Source organism: Lethenteron reissneri, chromosome 31 (genome assembly GCF_015708825.2).
Source record: "Lethenteron reissneri isolate LAM-NWPU_2019-01 chromosome 31, ASM1570882v1, whole genome shotgun sequence".
NCBI lineage: Eukaryota > Metazoa > Chordata > Hyperoartia > Petromyzontiformes > Petromyzontidae > Lethenteron > Lethenteron reissneri.
In genome coordinates, this window is record NC_083809.1 from 860,279 (window position 1) to 872,488 (window position 12,210).

The 12,210-nt window shown below is 50.9% G+C and overlaps 1 protein-coding gene across 8 annotated transcripts in view; it reads left to right on the plus strand.

Annotated features, from left to right (window-relative positions):
- Positions 1-12,210, plus strand: part of LOC133349628 (zinc finger protein Helios-like) — a 78,956-nt gene that overhangs the window by 23,067 nt on the left and 43,679 nt on the right. The window contains exon 1 of one of the 8 annotated variants that reach the window (XM_061563226.1): positions 8,293-8,345. The exons of 4 other annotated variants lie outside the window; for them this stretch is intronic. The gene's annotated coding sequence lies outside the window, so the exon portion shown is untranslated. Of the gene's footprint in view, positions 1-8,292; positions 8,346-8,828; positions 9,001-10,653; positions 10,852-12,210 lie in introns of those variants that run through there. 3 more of the 8 variants (XM_061563225.1, XM_061563221.1, XM_061563220.1) reach the window with 3 other exon arrangements.

Consider the following 12,210-nt stretch of genomic DNA (forward strand, 5'->3'; position numbering starts at 1 on the left):
TAGCAGTTGGAGCTAAAGTCGACATCCGCAAGATCGGTGCCCAGTTGCGTCTCCACGCACTCTCCTCTAGCCCCCTTCCGTGTTCTTGTCGGGGTGTTGATGGGGGCCGCTGCAGGCCTCTTTCCCCTGCTCCTGCGTCGCACCAGCCTCACGGCGTCCTGCACTTGTCGCCCTCGTTTTGTTCGAGATCACTGGTCCCCCGTGTCGATGCAGCAGGCATCTTAGCTCCACCTCCATTTCTATGTCTGTGTGCCGGTGCGAGCGCGTGCGTAACGCCACGTGTGGTCTTCGTTCCGGATTCGTTCTGGACTCGTGTCCAAGCCACCCGAGTCTCCGAACATTTCACCTCCGCTCAAAAACCACCGACAACAGACAATGCGCACGACGGTACATGCAATCATTGCACGTGGCCCACCTGCACAAACATCTGCTGTCAGCAAATTGGTGAGAATTTTTTTCTTCTAGATTTGTTTTTCCCTCCTTGCATGACAAATGCAGGGCAGTTTCAAATAACGTTTTTTATATATATATATAACAATTTCCATGCCTTATGTTTGTGTTGCTGCTGCTTTCTTCCGTGTAGCAAATCATAGCATCTCTGCTCCTTCCTACTCGGGTAAGGGGTCATCGCAGAGTCACGTGGGTGAGTGGTGACAGCTCCCTAACCGCTGCCCCGCCACTCGCCCGCCTCTCCCTCGCATGTCCCATCTTGCATTGCTGCCTATGTTGATTTTGTGGTGAGCCCTAATTAGGCGATTATCCGTCTAATGGCACATAATCACTACCGAGGGCTCGTCGTCCCATCTGTCCCGTTGGCCTGCGACTTTCTGTGACCGCCACACTCGACGGAATCGGTTGACTGACGAGACACAAAGCAGTCGAAGTCGGCAGCTTACAGATAGCTGGGTGGCAGTGAGTGGGCACAGCGGGAGGTGTGAGCTCGCCCGCGCTGCCCGTGGTCCGGGCCTTCGCCGAGCGTTGTTGATCGTCCGGGAATCTCGTCTGGTTGAAGAGGGGCAGATCTAGGAGTTTGGACGCACCTCTGAGACACTTCAGACGCGTGGCGATTGTGAGCGCAATGGCTTCGTGGCATTTTTCCCGACTGAGTGCTTTTAAGAACTTTATTGTTCACATCACATGTTTCCTGAAACATTGTAGCGATATTCTTTGGGTCTTTCGGTAAAGTCACGGAGATAGAAACAAGAATAACAATAAAATAATAATAAAATTAAATGAAAATAAAATGAATAAAAAAATAGAATTTTAATAATGAAATTTAATCATTTGTATTCACTGTATTTTCATTTTTATTTTTTTATAATTTTATTGTTATTGTTTTTTTTATCTACGTGACTTTACCGAAAGACCCAAAGAATATGAATTCCTGCAGTCACGAAAGCTTTAAGTCAACATTGTAGCGATTATTGCGTCATTTATTTCGCTATCCGTATAATTTTCAAACATATATTTGTTTTCCGATGTGCGTTATGGAAAACCAGTTGAGAATGAAACACTGCCGAAAATCATAATAACTAGAACAGCAGCAGCTGTCTGCTGCCTCGTTTCCAAGCAGAGCCATCAGAGATGCGGTTCGCGCACGGACCGTGGGGGAATAACGGAAGGGCGATGGACGAGAGGCTGTGCAGAGGCTCCCGCTGTAGTTCCCCGGCCCACAACGCTGCACGGGGAGAGGGGGGTTAGCGGGAGGCCTCGGCAAGGTAAGGTATAAGGTAAAAGGTAAAAACAACGAGCCTATCTTTACCCTACCTTTTACCTTACCACAATGCACTCACTCTACCCTACCTTTTACCCTTTAGCAGGTATGGTAAAAGGTAAAAAACAACGAGCCTACCTTTTACCCTACCTTTTACCCTTACCCCATACACATTACCTGATTACAGGGTAATTACTAGGGTACTACTACACATGAACAAGGTTTATAACGGTAAATGCTAGGTAGAGCGCTTTATACATATAGAATACTCTCGATGATTCAAATTTTACACGCTTGTTGTCGTTGTTGTTGTCGTTGTTGTTGTCGTTGTTGTTGTTGTCGTTGTTGTCGTTGTTGTCGTCGTTATTGTCGTTGTTGTCGTTGTTGTACCCTCAAATCTTGTAACTAAATTTTTACCCACTTCCTAATGTGGTATCGATTGCAAACTTGATATACTTATGTCATACTGATGACAACACTATATTCTATTATAAAATCCTTTTGTATATGTTATGTTTCAGCTTGGGTCTAATTGTCCACGCTCAACTGACGTTGGCTGTAATTGGCCACGGTCCCCTTACGTTATGGAAAGCTTCGGGGCCACTTCCTGGAGTCGTGGAGTTCTGCCATTACTAGTACATTTAATAAAAGCGTGTTTTAAATTTTTTTAAATATTACTTATTAAATGTAGGCCACGGACTGCGCCACGGAGCTTTTAGTGGTAACCAAGGCACCGTATTTACCGGGTAATACTTCGCGCTACCTTTACCCTACCGGGTAATTCTTCCGAGCTACCTTTAGCTTACCCCTTGGCATGTCGACACCTTTACCTTTACCCTTTTACCCGGTAAAAAGGGTAAATTACCTGACCTTGCCGAGGCCTAGTTAGCGGCGCACCAACCCCGGCACGGAGAGGGAGAGACGCACGGGCTCGCCATGTTCCATCCTCACGTGGCCCGCCAGCCTCTCGAGCGGCCGGGTTTACGCTCGGCGAGCGCCAGCTCTCCCGTGCCCTCGCATTCTTTAATAAAACTCCCCGAAGATCGTTGTTTACCGAGAAATAATATGACACCACTTCAAAGAATGCCAACCTGGCAGCATATTAAGGCGCAAGAAGCCAGCTTACAAATGCAGCCCGGCGGTGTTGGGGGGGGGGGGAATCTGTGGAAGGGTGTGATTCCTCCGACAAGATGTCACAGCGTTTTGATATAATAGAGACAGCACTGGCATTCCTAGTTTCTACGAGAGAGTCGTTCTGAGTAATTCTGGCGGTTTGTATTTTTCCGTCAAGAAAGGAAAAGCGTGCATTCTTATCGCGTGAGGTTCTCACTTCCAGGTCTCTCTACCAGCCCGGCCGCCACTGCCACCACGAGATGCCTTCGCATGCGTCGCACCTCCCGGTTCGTGCCACGCGTCCCGGTTTGTTTTTCTGGAAATTAAGCGCGGATGTTGCCGTGAGGTTGGTGGCTTCTAGAGTCCTCGATAAATGCCACTTCGCGGTTATTTCTTCTCATAAATTCCAGTTAGCTCTGTAAGTTTAAATTAACATTTCAATGCAACCCTAGCACAGCTTCTCCAGGTATAATTATTAAACCGATGCATCACGTCCACCGTGGTCGACGCCTAGGGTTTTTGCGACCTCTATGAAACTGCGTTACACGTTTTGATTTTCTATGGTGAATGGAGGGGAATCCGTTGACTCTTAAAATAAAAATCTATTTTTGGTTTAGTTCTTAATCCTGAACGAGTCGGTTTCCTAAAAATGAAAACTTGGAAAATAAAAATTTGGAAGTTTTCATTTTTGTTTCTGCTACTCAGGACAAGCTCTGCACTCGCCGGGCACTGGCACCCAGCTGCGCCGCCGACAGTGACGGTGTAATGAAGTGCCATGAGGCGTATTTTATTTTATCTTAAGCGGACGATTTATTTAATGCACACTCTCGTGACCGCAAATCATTCGGCTTCCTCTCCGCGGCAGCCCGATGCCGAGTGAGCGTCGTGGGGAGTAAACGGCTTTGGAGCTCGGCGTGCGACACGTTTGTCAGTGGAAGCGCGCGCGCTCAGGTGGTCCCTGCTGTGAACGTGCGGGGCGCGATGCTCCGGCGTGTTGCGTCGGATCTTCGCGGTTCGGATCGTGGATTTCGGTGCGGCTGACGAGCGTGAGGTTATTATCGAGCTCGTGCCCGTAGGTAAACGCAACCGCAGCACCGGGTCTCTCGGAAGGTCACAAGGTCAGGTCAGCACCGAGCCACGGGCCGGGCGCCTTTGTGCTCGCTAATCTTGGGACGTGTTCGGTTTTGTTTGGCATTTAGAGAGAGAAAAAAACCGGCTGTTTTATAGGAGCATTCTATTCCATTGTAAATCTGCAGCATGGAAATGGAAAGCTCGGTGACCGCACAGCCCTTATCAGATTCGTGCTATTGCTTATTTGTTTATATATTTAACATTTTAATAAGGGGAACCGTCACCCGACTTCACTTCAGCTGCTGTCGCCTGCTGATGGTATCGCGTGCGAGCGCGTGCCAAACGGAGCGCACAGCTTCTGGGTGCCTGGCTGCCATCCTCCGTTTAAACTGCCAGCCTCGCCCGTCATGACGACTCGAATCTCTTGCGAATGAGCCTTTTGATAAAAGAAGGGATCAATCCTGGGGCAGGGGTGGGCAGCGCAGGTGTGGGTGCAGGGGTGACTTCACAATGCACGTCGACTGCTGGGCAATGCGCAGAGCCCGTTGCTGTGGTGCAATGTGATTATTGTTTTATTGCTATCACGCTTGTTTACCAAGTGAGTCTCAAGAAACTTTTTCAAGAGGGTTCGGCCGCTTGAGTTCGGTATTTGCAATAGGGGGCGACGTTGCTCCGTGTCAATCCCATTTAAGTACATTTGAAAGTGATTTTTCAACATTGGGATGTATACCAAGTGAGGTAGTTAACATCTCATAGCCACCGTGATGATGATGATGAGAGAGAGACACGCAAACTCCAAATATACAGCAGCAGGCGTCAGGGTCGGGATCGAACCCACAACCTCCTATATACCAAGTGAGGTAGTTAACATCTCATAGCCACCGTGATGATGATGATGAGAGAGAAACACGCAAACTCCAAATATACAGCAGCAGGCGTCAGGGTCGGGATCGAACCCACAACCTCCTGTATACCAAGTGAGGTAGTTTACATCTCGACACCGTGGCGCCCCTTCTGTATGACAAGGCCTAATTAATATGATTGGGCAATTATACAGAAAGGCACTAAAATCGGGAGTCGAACCCAGGTCCTGCTGTGGTTACAAAGTGGGTGACTTGGCCGGTCTGCTCTCCGATACCGTGCCAAAACTTGCAACGGTCTCCAGCAAAACCAAAACAGAGTCCACACGGACTCCCCGTGGTCATGTCGATTTTCCTCCGGGTCCTCCGGTTTAGAAACATGCGTTTAGAGTATTTGGCTGCTATAAATGTATCCATGATAAGCCACTTCGTTGAGCTGTCATTTGTGGCCAGGTCGCTTCTGAGAAAGAGCTGTGTAGCTCAGTGGGCCTTACCTGTTAAAATAAAATAGTTTAAAATAGTAAATAATTAAAAACTGTAAATGCTTCGAGAGGAATTGTTGAGCGAACAGTCTGAAAAAGCCGCGTTCAGTCGTGGTCGGGTTTTGTCACTGTGTTAATTTGTCTTAGAAATATATGCGTGATAGGGATTAACAGCCGCACGCACGCACGTGGGCTGAGATAGAGACATCCCGTGTGGTTCACTCTTTCCATGGAACGCGTTGCTGCCTCGCAAGCGCTGACAACTGGGAGACTGCACCCGGAATAATGATTTGTATGGAACAGCCCCGCTCGCACGAGCTGCAGCAGCAGTCGCAACGGTAGCAGCAGCAGCAGCAGCATAGGCAGCAGTCGCAGCAACGGTAGTAACAGCAGCAGCAGTCACAACGGAAGCAGCAGCAGTCACAACAGTAGCACCAGCAGAGGCAGCAATCGCAGTATCGGTAGCACCAGTAGCAGCAACAGCGGTAGTATCTGCAGTAGCAGCAAGAGCTGGTGCCCCCTCCCCTCTCTTTCCCCCCCCCCGCCCCAAGGCCGGAGTTACTTCGTGAGGCACACGCAATTTTGTTTTCTTGTTATCACGGTTGCTGAGCACAGGGCCCAAAGGTCCAAAACGCCAAGCGGTCGGGGGAAAACAGCACTCATGAAGGTGTAAGAGATCAGGATTTATTTGTTTCCTGAATTTGAGCAATGTTGTTTTCATAAGAACTTTGTAAAAGAGAAGATGAAGCGTTGCGGTTGAGCACCGTGTGCATGAGACGAGCAAGGCGGAGAGTCGACCCCAGTCCTCAATAGGGGCGGAGGAATCGGTGAGGGAAGTTCAAGGCTAACGTTTGGCTGGAGTTGCCGTTCAGGTTGAATGTTTTCCGGGTCGCTTGTAGACCGGAGTCTGCGGCACGTTACTAGCAGCCACGGTGAGAGAGATACTGGATGTGATGTGCCGGATGACGAAATATTGTCCATATCGCCAACCCTGACCGACCCGGCTGGTTTGAAACCCTGGATTATGGAGACAAGACTCTGAGCATGAGTGTGTGACAAGTGTTTGAAGAGGAGGTGGTGATTGCTAATGAAGGGGGGGGGGGGGGTGGTGACGCTCGCAACAACGAGTGGAGCCCTGGGGCGGCTAAAACGCAGAAAGGTGGCACAGCGTGGAGTGCAGTTGGTGCATCTGTCAATCATCTCGGTGAACTCTTCGAAGTGTACCGAGTATGGCACAAGCGCCTTGGTGACACAACCTTCCCGTTGTGGCGAATGGTGGTTCATGTTGTGTAAATGTCAGTAAATATATGGAGTGTGGTAGTAGTAGTAGTGATGGGGCAAGAGGGGCTGTGACCACGAGTCCAGGACATGAAGGATCTGGGGCAACCTGGTAAGACCAGGACGCAGAGTGACGATGGAACTAACCTGGGGTTGCGACCTGTCTGGGTTTGACTCGTGCAGTCCGGAAATTGGCATCTGTGTTCGGGTGGCAGCGATTGCTTCGTACGGCGATTTGGTACCGGTGTTGTGTGGAACTTTATCACAGGAGGCTGCACGGTGTTGATAGACCTGGTACTGACTGCACCAGGTCTATCAACAACGAGAATGGCTCACTGACGAGTGCTTGACGGATTCCCTCGATGCAATATTTGCGAGAGCCCACCGGGATGGTCCGTCTCTTCTTGCAACGGAGCTGCGGAACTCGGATCTCACGACATTGAGTTGCTTCTCGCTATCATCAAAGCTCGCTTCCATGCGCGTCAGCAGCTCCTGCCTTCGCCGTGGATGTGGGGATGAAACGTGAGATGGGCTCTGCAGCCGCGGTTGTGCTGGCAACAGCTAAACCAGAGATTACTATCAGCCGGGTCCATCCGGGTGAATAACACAGTAAAATATTTTCGCACCCGGCACACCACATCCAGTATAACTCTCGCTTTGACTGTGCCTAACCCAAGGGTCGGCAACCTGCAGCCCCGGAGCCGCATGCGGCTCTCTAAGGACCGCTTAGTGACGTTCTATATGAAGGACCATCGTCTCGTATTCATGTGCATTGAAACATCAAGTTTTCTTTTACCGAAATAAACAAATAGCTCTTCTCGTTATTTTGATTGCCGAGCCCCAGCCTAACCAGTCACGTGCCATCTACCCCAAGTCTACCGGGCAACCTGAATATATCCGGAGAGAAATGAGGCAGTGGGCGAAACGGCGCGTTGTTGCGCACCGACCGGTGCGAGCGGGTTTCGTCGTATCTGGCAAGCGCCGTCGAGCGCCCCGAGAGTGCCACGGCAGGGAGCGGCAGTCCGGGCAGAGTGCCGGCTGGCGTGGCAGAGCGCCGGCTGGCGCGGCAGAGCGCCGGCTGGCGCGTTATAGCCATCACGCATCTCGGCTGAGTGGTGTCATACATACATTATCATTTCTATAATGGAGGTTTTTTTGGGTTAGATCGAGTAAATATATAAATGTGTCATTAAAATCCGCCACCACCCGACACAGCCAATTAGTAACGGTTGTCACGTAAATAGAATGTGCCAATTCATCACTAGTACAGCACTAACCGGTGTGTTGGAGAGCCAAGCCACAACATTTACAATCTGAGTACGACATTTCGCCAGTAATTACAAACAGCTTCATCAATGTAAGTGTTGTGGTTTGGCTCTCCAACACGCCGGTGTGCTGTACTAGTGACGAATTGGCACGTTCTGTTTACGTGACAACCCTTACTAGTTGGCTGTGTTGGGTGGTGGCGGGTTTTAATGACACATTTATATATTTATGCCATCTAACCCAAAAAAACCTCTGATGGATGATATTGGTGGCAAAAGCCTACATATTATAATTTATATTAAGCGCTTCTTGTTTGCAACATACGGAATGACATTCACATGAGTGACACCTATTTTTTGTGAAGTTGGTTCAGTTATTAAACATGCAAGATTGCACCCGTGTGTATCCTGCGCGCTAATGCCGGATTCGCGACGTCGTAGAGCGCGCGCAAGCGCGTGCGTGATGGAAGAAAATTGGACAAATGCTGAAAAGTGCGCAAAGAGGCACGGAGAGATGCGTGCTTGTAATTCCATTAAGAGAGAGAGGAAGAGCAGCACACAGGTGAGGAACTTCACATTGACCGTCAGGATACAGGTGGGTTCTTGCGGGACGCGTCGCTAGCAGGGAAGGTGGCAGCCGACAGTCGAGGATAATGACGGAATGGGAGCCGAGGGAGGGAACGCGCCCTAGCGACGTTCCCTGCGGAGATGGAGCCATGAGATCGGCTTGCGTGCGGCTGCTCGGTAGGATAGCACATCGCAGGATCGTGAGAGAAGGCAGCAGTGGTGGCTTGGGGGAACCCTTCGTCCGGCAACGGATTGAACATTGCCGACGATGTTGGATTTGCGGCGGCGATAAATTCCAGCGGAAAGTGAATAATGAACGCAATGTCAAGAGGCGGCGAGGCGATGCGCCGTGCATCGGCTCGGCATCTGTGCTGCATATTCACGCGCGCGCGCACGGTACTATGCCGGCACGGTTGGTAAACATTCAGCGGCGAACAACGGCAACGGGAATAATAAAACGTGGCTTCCATCGTCGCGGTCGAGCTGCGACATTGTCGGAGCTCGCGGAGGGGTGGGGGAGGCAAGCAACCGTCTCGTGATGTCACCGAACGCCCGACGGACGTTGGGTTGGCGCGGCGCTCAGTGGCCTGGCCAGGTACAGGCGTCAGGCGACAACCCTCACGTCCGGCGGTGGGACTTCGCGCGGCACGGTGGGATGCCGCTTCACCTCCACCGTCGCAGCGCCGGTTATTCCACGGGCGTGGACTGCCCCCCCCCCCTCGTCCCCAACCCCAGCGATACGAACGTAGAATCTCCACCCCTGGCGTCAAGGGCAGTCGGTGGAGATGCGTGCCGACAAACGCTCGTTTGAGCGGAGGGAGAATGCGTGATTGAGTTGTCAGGTGTAAGGGTGGCGGTTAGGGGTTACTTGTTTTTGTCTGGAATGATGGCCGGCTATTTCGCGGGTTACTGTTCGGACGTTCGCTTAATACCTTGACAGGCTTCACGAAGACGCTCGCCACCGTGCCGCGTGCTGGAAAGTTTCGGTAACTCGGGATTCGTTTTTCGCATCCGCGGGGATTTGAGGAAGGCGTTTTCTGGCGCCGAATTGCAGCGGTGTTGTTCGCGCTTTCCAGTTTGACTGCCTTCAGCGAGAAGCTGAGGCTGCGGGTTTAGATTTTTTTGCCTAAAATAACCCTGCCGCGTACGCGGACACGGATGCGCCCCCCGAGTTAACCCGCTGCCGTGGATATGCACGCGCCCCATCGTTTAAATACAGACGTAGACGCGACGTCCTTCTAACGAAAATTGACTCGCCAACCAGAGCAGAGGCTTTCAATGTCATCGAAAACTTCGGTTAAAGATAATATCACAACGCTGTCATCACACTTTGCGTGCCGTGCCTCGGTTTTATATTCATATTCTAGTTTTAGCGAATTGTTTTTTTACCTTCAGCCATGGATACTGTGAGAGGCATTTCCTAAGAGAGAATTTAACGTTCACTGAAGAGGCGGCTGGTTGGTGACTCCAGCGGGATATGAGAATAGATGTGGAATGGGAATCTCCAGCGAGAAATTTGAACCCGGCCATGACCGCCACATCCATAATTCACGGTGGGGGGGGGGGGGACCTCGAGACCTGAAAATGAATTCCCGAGCGAGCGAGCGAGCGGCAGAGGGGGAGAGTCGTTTCGCAGTCTCTCATTCGACAAAGGAGCCGCTGCCAGTTGATTGGTACCGCATTATTACGCCATGACTGTCAAGAATTAATCCTCGCGTTGGATGTCTCTTCACATTGATGATGTATTCGAGTGGGAAACATTCACTTGAGCTTTATCCGCGACCTCAATCCCTTCTGGAGCCGAACCCTGGGACGCCCGTCAGGGCAGTCCTCTCGCCGTGTTGGTCGCGTTTTGCAGCTCGTCTTGTCGTGTTTTTTTGACTGGGATGATGGGGGGTGAAGAACGGCGCCGTGGCAGTGTCGGCGCAGCGCCTCCTCCCCCTACAGGAGGGGGGGGCAGTTCGGCCCCCGAAGCGCGCGATGGAGAAGCGAGCTCTTCGCTCCTCCACGACGACGAGGAGGAGGAGGAGGATCCGTATTGCGAACCCCGTCACCGCCCCGTGTCGGATCCCCCGAGGCAAAGCGCAGAGAATTAAATTAAAGGTGTTTCGACATCTTGGCTGGCATGCGATGCAAATTAAACAATTTCCACCACTTGCCCACAGCGAGCCGTCTTGTAGCATTTTTCTGTTCCGACCCGATATATGTTTCTGTGCGCGCGTGTCTTTTCTGCCTGATCATGGAATGTTTCGGCCACTCCTATGAACAAAAATATTCCACCATTCCGGCTCGGCGGGTTCGGGCTTGGGGCTGCTGGAATAAGCGTGGAGGCTGTGCCTGTCTTACGCTCGTGTCTGGGTTTTTTAATTATTTTCTATTATTTTATATTTTATTTTAAGAGCGAAGAAGCCAGGTGCCGGCTGTGATTTTACGGCACCAGGGAATTGTACCGATTTAAGAAACTCAGAAGTACCATCTCGAGAGCTTAACATCTTTGGCAGGTACGTTTACCGTGACACACAGGAGACAGTGTTGTGTTGAACTTGCTGTCATCTGAACGTCACGGAGGGGGGTCGTTTGTCTATTTTCTATCGGCTTAGGCGCTGCTTGATTTGTACGGGCATTTTGTGAAGCTGGCTGAGAGCGTCGGTCAGCGTCGATAGTTTTACTCACGAGCTCCGCAGATTTAATCGCGAATGATTATAAAAGCAAGAGAGAAGAGATAACACAGCAACGTAAAAAAAACTCTCAAGCTCAAGTTCGCCGGGCTCGGGCGCTACAAGATTTTAGCCATTTCGCGTCCGTCCGTGCGAAGTGTGGATCGCTCGGCACGGCGGCGACCGGCGATAGCAAGCCCGCGTCTCTGCGCTGCGGTCAGCGAGCGCGTTTGCCGTGGCCACACGTCTGCCACGGTCCGCGACGACGAGGAAGGGGAAGTTCGCCGTGCCCGGACCCTGTGCCGGCAGCACGCCGAGAGCCCCCCTGACCCTCCGGCCGTCGCCGCCGCCGATTGTTTGCGTCGAGCGAGCGCAGTGGCGCAACCGCGTAATCTTTTGTTTGCGATCTTCGATGAAGTACAGTGACTCGTTTAAGAAGATTTGACCGACAGATTTGAGAAGCCCAAAAGACTTCCGCCCGCGCTGCGCCCGCTCTGCCGTGAACTGCGCCCGCTTGAAGTGCCCCTCGAGGCACCTGAGCAGCAGTCGCCGTGGATTTACAAAGGCGATTCCAGCACGTCACCTTGAGTTGTAATGCTGTGCTTCGCACGTGCCTCTGATGATAGTTATTTTTCTTATTTTATCAATCGTTGTGGAGCACACAGAGCGAGACGTCCACTCCGATTGAACCACCCTCGAGGCCGGCTGCTGCCTGAGGCCAGGCGGCATCTCGGATTCTCCCGGCAGCGCAATGTTCGATCTAGAGTCTTGCGTTGAGTAATAGTATTTGCATGTACGTTGAACTTCTTTGGCACCGTACATAGCTCACTGTACTAATCACAGGTACGGGGGAAGGACAACAAAATTAACACAAAAATAATTTCTCAATAAATACATTTTCAATTATTTCAGAGTGCATAGCTCCAGTAGCTTCCGAATATCGGAAGGAAAGCGCGCGATGTAGTGGACCGTCTTTATTCAATGGTTACCTAATGATACTCATAACAATCATTGTGTCATTGTGTATCTTGGAATACCTCACCGGGTCTCGCACCGTGAGGGGAAGGTCCTGCATTGGGATGTTTGTCCATTTTGCATGAGTCGACGTCTTTCGCAACAGAAGATGGCATCGTCACAGGACCGAAATAAATACTTTAAATAATTTTCTCCACTAAAGAATGATGAGAATGTCGAGATCTCTGG